The 7244-nt window shown below is 41.0% G+C and overlaps 1 pseudogene; it reads right to left on the bottom strand.

Moving 5' to 3' along the window:
* Window positions 1-1247: 1247 nt before the first annotated feature.
* Window positions 1248-2936, bottom strand: LOC118594909 (annotated as a pseudogene).
* Window positions 2937-7244: the final 4308 nt, after the last annotated feature.

Below are 7244 nucleotides of genomic sequence, written 5' to 3'. Positions count from 1 at the left end.
TGTTATCCTTTCAGGCTCTTTGCCAGTCTCTGTAGTCTCCCTGCACTTAGCAAAACTCAAGGTGGCCTTTTGTAGATCTGGGAGATTCTGTTTCTGTTTGCTTCTCTTTTCTTTAATACTTTGCCTACAAATTTTAGCTGCTCCAAATCCAGTTCTACCTTGCTGAGGGATGTCTTTCTGTATGCTGTGAATATGTGTTGCTCTGATTGGTTGATAAGTAAAACTGCATTGGCCTATGGCAGGGCAGGATGGAGCCAGGTGGGGAAAATCCAAGAAATATAGTGGAAGGGGAGATGCCAGCCACTGCCCAAGGAGCAGCAAGATGCCAGCAAACCAGTAAGGCTGTGGTAAAACATAGGTTAATAGAAATGGGTTAATTTAAGAGGAGAGACCTAGCTAGCAATAAGCCTGCCATAGGCCATACAGTTGTAAATAATATTAAGCTCCTGATTGATTATTTGATAAGTGGCCGCAGGATTGTGGGCTGGGCAGGACCAGAGGAATTTACCGCTTACACTACCTCCTCAGCCGAAGAAAGCCCAGGCCTTTGCATGTGTTCCCTGCTTGTGCTGTGGTCCGTGAATTACAGCCCCTGTAGGACTCTTTTGTCTTCTCATTCTCTTATGCCAGGCATCACAGCCCTGAATGCCTATTGTCCAACATCTGCAAAAATACTATCTCATATGCTTTATACAGTTTTCTAGCTATTTAAGATGAGAGGGTAAATCCATTCTTCATTTTTCTATTATACCTACAAGTAGAGATTCTGTTTTGTTTTGTTTTGTTTTTTTAACTTTAAACAAAATTTTATTACACAAAAGTTGTCACATAATTGGATACTTCTACTTTGTAGACAATTATTCTTACTCTCCACAGAAAGGCTGCTTCTGAACTTCTCATCTGGTGACACAGTGCTGCAATCCTGACTGTAACAGAATAGTAGAAATGCCTTGGTGATTTAAGTTGAAAGCAGGACACTGGTATATGGCTCTTGCACCCAGTATCGGGAATGTACAAATGTCTTTATTCAAAAATACAAAATAAATTATCTGTAGGCATGGACAATGACAGCAGTAAACCATTATAGATCATCAATGGAAATCAGTAACCGATGGTCACAGTGATCAGCCAGCCTTCTCTCTCTTCAGTCACTTCCTTCAGGTGACTTCTCAGAAGTGAGCAGTGAGGAACCTGCCTTGAGCTTCCTGTCACAGTTCATTGATTAGGGCAAAGCACTATTCTAGGAGTTAGAACATACCACCTCCCATACCCCTTCCCATTCCACCCATTGCGCCCATTCCAGGGTCCTTCTCTTCCTTAGGAATTTTGGTCACTTCAGATTCTGCTGTAGTTAGCAAGGAGGCCACCCCAGCAGCATCCAGCAAAGCAGTTCTCACAACCTTTGTTGGATCAATGATTCTCTTTTCCACCATGTTCACAAAATCTCCAAGCATAGTATCATAACCAACTTCCGGGGAACTCTGCATAATTTTCTCAACTATCAAAGATCCTTCAACACCTGCATTCTTGGCAATAGTCACTGCAGGAATTTTGAGTGCTCTTTTAATGATTTCTATACCTATTTTCTGATCGTCATTAGAAGGCTTTAAGGAATCCAAAGCTGGGAAGCACCGAAGCAGAGCGCAGCCCCCTCCTAGAACAATGCTTTCTTCAACGGCTGCTCTTGTAGCATTGAGAGCATCTGTAACTCTGTCTTTCTTCTCATTCACTTCAACATCACTCGTTCCTCCAACCTTCAACACGGCTACTCCATCGGAGAGTTTAGCTCACTCAGCTTCTCCTTTTCATATTCACTCGTTGTGATGTCTAGCTGCTCAGTGATTTCTTGAATGCGTTTCTCAATTTGAGCCTTGTCACCTTTTCCCTTCAAAAGCATGGTGTCATCTTTGGTGACAATGACCTCTCCAACTTTTCCTAAGTCATGAGCTTGAACATCTTCGAGATTTAGATTCAGCCCCTCTTCTCCAAATACCGCACCACCAGTGGCAATAGCCATATCTTTCAGCTGGTTCTTCCTATTGTCCCCAAACCCTGGAGCTTTGACTGCCACACCTGGAGACCAACTTTTAGCCTGTTCAAAACCAGTGTGCTTAGGGCTTCTCCATCCACATCTTCAGCAATTATGACCAAGGGCTTCTGATGAGCATTAGCAATTTCCAGAGCAGGGACAATGGACTGGACACAAGAAATCTTCTTTACACTCAACAGAACATAGGCATCTTGGAAATCACATTTTTGACCTTTTGATGTGTTAATAAAATATGGGGAAATATATCTTCTGTCAAACTTCATGCTTTCAATAATCTCTAATTCATCATTCAGTGTTTTTCCATCCTTCACTGTGATGATGCCCTTTCTTCCAACCTTTTTCATTGCATCAGAAACGATGTTTCCATAGTCTTTGTCTCCATTTGCAGAAATTGTAGCAACCTGAGCAATTTCTTCAGGGGTTGTCACAGGTTTAGATTGCGTTTTTAGTTCAGCAATTACAGCATCAACAGCCAGCATGACACCTCTCGGGATTTCTACTGGATTAGCCCCTTTGCAATAGAATGTGCCAGAACAGTAGCAGTGGTGGTGCCATCCCCAGCCTCTTCATTTGTGTTATTGGCAACATCTTGAACAAGTTTAGCTCTGATATTTTTGTATTTATCTTTTAAGTCAATTGACTTTGCAACAGTGACCCCATCCTTTGTTACTTTGGGACTTCCCCAACTCTGTTCAATAATCACTGTTCTTCCCTTTGGCCTGATTGTAACAGCTACAGCATCGGCTAGAAGGTCTACACCTTGAAGCATTAAGGCTGGAGCATCGGCGCCAAATTTTACATCATTGGCTTAGGCCCAAGTGAGATGAGGAGCCAGTGCCTGGGACACTTGTCTCATCTGGCGAAGGACTGTGGGTAGTCGAAGCATTTCTGCCAGGCAGCGGCGGCTGTGGGAGCGCACGAGGAGAAGCAGGCTGGCAGCGGTGAGTGAGGGCAAGGTTCTGTTTTTGAGGGTGTTTCCCTGTTGGTCCCTGTACCACCCACCAGTGGCCAGTTCTATATAATACAATTTTCAGTAGTTCAGTGGTAGATATAACAAGTTTTAAAACCAAACGTGGTAAATATACACATTTATGTATATTTAAAAAACATAAGCCAGGTGGTGGTGGCACACGCCTTTAATCCCAGGACTGGGGAGGCAGAGGCAGGCAGATCTCAGTGAGTTCCAGGTCAGCCTGGTCTGTGAAGTAAGTTCCAGAACAACCAGGACTATTGTACAGAGAAACCCTGTCTCAAAAAACCAAAACAACAAAACAAGATAAAAACATAAAAGGGGCCAGTAAGATGCCCATCAGACAGTCTAACTTCAATCCCCAGGTCCTACATGATGGAAAGGGATAATCAAGTGTGGCAAACTGTCCTTCAATCACCATGTGAGAGCCATGCATGCTCGTTCCCCACCACATAATAAATAAGTAAAATGTAGTAAAAGCATAAATGACTGACAGATACCTGAAAACCTTTACATACATGTTAAGATCTCTAGTAGTTTCTATATTATCAACTCAATATTAACATCCCTTTTCAATTATATGTATATAAGCGTCACCTTGAACTTCACATAGAATGGAAAAATCAATTCAAAGATTCACTAGTTTTAATGTTTTCATTTTTAGGGGAGAGTGCTGGGCATGAACACAGGCCTTGTTAATGTGAACAATGAACTCTACTATAGAGCTCTCCCATCCCACCCTCCCAAGACAGTAACTTTAAAATTTAAAAACAGCCTCTTTCATTTTGTAAGAAACTCTTGAATGGCATGGTGAATTTGCTTCGAGAAGAGAAAATGACCATGGCAGAACAGTGTAAGTGTTGAGTGGCACAGCCCCATATCCCGCACAGTACACTTAAGGAACTCTCATTCAGGCTATTGTTTTATATTTTTGTCACATTTTACAACACCATTTATATAATAATGGGAAGATAAATGTGTTTTGTTTTGTTTTGTTTTGTTTTGTTTTGTTTTTTAGATACGGTCATCTAGGTAACGCTGGCTGGCTAAGAACTCGCTATGTAGACCAGGCTGGCCTCCAACTCACAGAAATCCATTCTCCTCTGCTTTCTAAGTGCTGGGATTAAAGGTGTGCCCCACCAAGCCCAGCACATTGATTTTAAGGTTTTTACTAGCAGAAACCCCACTTAAACTAGGGAAATAAAACAGAAAATTAAATGGCTAACTAGAAGTACATGATTAGATCCAGCCTTAGACAGGATTGACTGCAAAGGACAAAAGTACATTTCTATTTATCTCTCTCCCACCTAGCTCCGTTTCTTTGACATCTTCCCTAGAAAATTCTCCTATTTTGGGGTCAAGATACTACTTAGGTTGCATATTTCCACTTAATGGTTCAAAGTATTCCAAGCAGATGTCTTAAGCCTTGGTCACATATCTATTCCTGACCCCTTTGGCGCTTACTGAGTGGAGAGTTCCTTGGGATCTTGAGGTTAAGAATGAAAATCTCAGCTGCAGTTAGGAAATCTGAAGATCTCTTAGAAGCAAATAAGAAATGTGTTTGTGTACATTGCATGTAGTTGTAGTCAAGTAAGTTCATATCAAATCTACTTCAAAGTATAGCTCGAAGCCAAGTGTGATGTGTAGCTATTTGGGAGGCTGAGGCAGGAGGATCACTTGAACCTGGAGTCTTAAATCAGCAAGGAAAACATAGCAAGACCCTCTCTCAAAAAACCAACAAATAGGACTATAGTTGACTGAGACCATCTGTTTTTCTCCACCCCTACTCTTGCCCCAGCACAGAGTCCCATCTCCCTAATTAGCTAAGAATTGGAGGTACATTGTACAATAGAAGACTACATGAGGAGATGATACAAATTGGAGCCAGAATCTTGGAAGTCCTCATAGAAAAGTGAGGAGTTAAGTATTAATAGTTGGGAGGTAAATTCCAAGGGAAAAGAACAGCAGAGGCCAGGGAAAAGTTGAACAGTAAATAGGTCAGCAAAAGAAGAGGTTGGAGTCATAGGTGGCATTATAAAGAGGCTGAGCAAAGGTCAGGAAAGCCCTTTAGCCTCACTTGCTGAATGTGGTAGGGTAGATGTTGGCAACCTTTTCAAAAACAACTATTCTCATTTTATGTGTATGTGCACACCTCTGTCTCCCAGGTGCTGGGATTAAAGGTGTGCAAACCATGTCCAGCCCAAATTTCTGTGATTTTTTATTTATAAAATTCTAAATGTACTATAATTAGTATTTTTTTTGTAATACAGTTATGCCATGTGAATAATTGGAGTTCAAAGTTAGTGGGCCCTATCAACACATTATAAATATTCTCCTGTAAAAAAAATATTCTTAGTTTACAAGTTGTATTTACAGGAGGCTGGATCTGACCCACAGCTTATAGTCTATAGAGTGCTGCATTAGGGAATCATTTCATATTTTTATTACATTTTATTTATATGTTTATTGTGTGTGGGGTGAATGTATGTGACATGGTGCTGGTGTGCAGGTTAGAAGACAACTTTTAGGAGTCAGTTTTCTCTTTCTACTACATGGGTCCAGAGATCAAACTCAGGTTTTCAGACTTGGGGCAAGCACCTTTATTAGTTGAGACATCTTACTGGCCCTCACTTCATATTTTGGGGGATGGAGATTATCTGGTCATAATATTGATTGCATCAGAATGAGACAATTCAGATGCAAAACAATAGACCCCAATTCCTTATGTTTTCACATTTCAGTTATTTTTTTTTTTTACAGCCATGGTCAAATACACTAAGTGAAAAGTTGCAGAAATAAACAATCCATAAAGTTTAAATTATATGCTATTTTGAGTAGCATGATGAAATCTCATGCCATCTCCATTTTGTTAGGTTTGTGAATCTTCTCTCTGTCCAGTATATTCACATTGTTGATGCTATGTTCCCGCCAGTCACTTGGTAACCATCTAACCAAACTGTTATGGTGCCACAGTACTTTTATTCAAGTAATAAAGTTACTTACTAATAGTTCCCCAAATGCAAATGAATTGTCCTGGCAATTTAGATATGCTAAATAAAAACTGTAAAATGTTCCATTTGCCTGAGAGTATGAAAGCAAGCTAAGATATTTTGAGAGAAAAAATAAACTTCTGTGACTTTCAATATAGTATATTAATTGTTCTATCTTATTATTTCTGTTAATTTTCTAATATGCCTAACATCCAAATTAAACTTTATTATAGGTATGTATGTATAAGAAAAACCACGTTATATTTAGGGTTCTATATTAACCTTGATTTCAGATATCTACTGGAAGTCATGTAATATATTCCCCATAAAGGACAAAGGTATATAGTACAGGTGAGTGTTGTATATGAGAGGACCGAGCAGATGCCATAACAGGCTGCTCAGTCTTCTCTCAGAGATCAGGCCTCAATTTCAGCTTCCTGAGACTGAGCAAACAGTTTCTAAAAAAACCACAAACAAAGGGCAATTAGTCATTGGTGCTCCTGACCACAGGGACCCCAAGCCTGAGCCACTGAGCCAGCCACCATAGGCCAGCCAGCCTCCATAGTAGCCCTGACCAGCCCCTGACTAGCCCTGGCCAATTAGAATGTACTAATATGATTGGCACTTGCTTAAGCCAATCATATTTAAAAATGACTTAACTGCTCTAGGAATTCCCCTTGACTGCACCTTAAAGGAGCCCACACATCACACTCTGGTTTTCACCATTTTGCCTCTGTGTGGAGTGGCAAGCCCCAGCATGCTGGAATAAAAAAAAAAAAAAAAAAAAAAAAAAAAATGCTCTTGCTGGTTGTATATGTGGACAGTGATCTTTTATGGGACTTCTTCAGGACCTTAACAGTATAGCACTTTCCTCCAAAATTAAAACCTTCCATCTTGGAAAGAGACTTCTTGACACAGATTGTTTTCAGGGAAGTAAAACAACAGGACCTTCAGTGGCTATATGGACCACGAGCCTCAGCATGGCCTCAGGTGGCTGCACATGCCACATCAGCATGGCTTTCTGAAGCAATAAAGCCCAAGGATTTCACCAAGGCGTCAGGCACCAGCACAGACTACATATGTCCACATGGATCTCGGGCTTCATGGAGGCCTGGGGTGACAGCATACCCACTTGACCTCCGGTGGCATCTCAGACCACAGTGGTCCTTCAAGGAGGGCCAATCCAGAAAGTGAATCTTTTCTCATCTCCAGCCTGTGTCTTTGCCCAGAGCCA

The sequence above is a fragment of the Onychomys torridus genome, chromosome 13 (assembly GCF_903995425.1).
Source record: "Onychomys torridus chromosome 13, mOncTor1.1, whole genome shotgun sequence".
Classification (NCBI taxonomy): Eukaryota; Metazoa; Chordata; class Mammalia; order Rodentia; family Cricetidae; genus Onychomys; species Onychomys torridus.
This window is presented reverse-complemented; position numbering and strand designations above follow the sequence as displayed.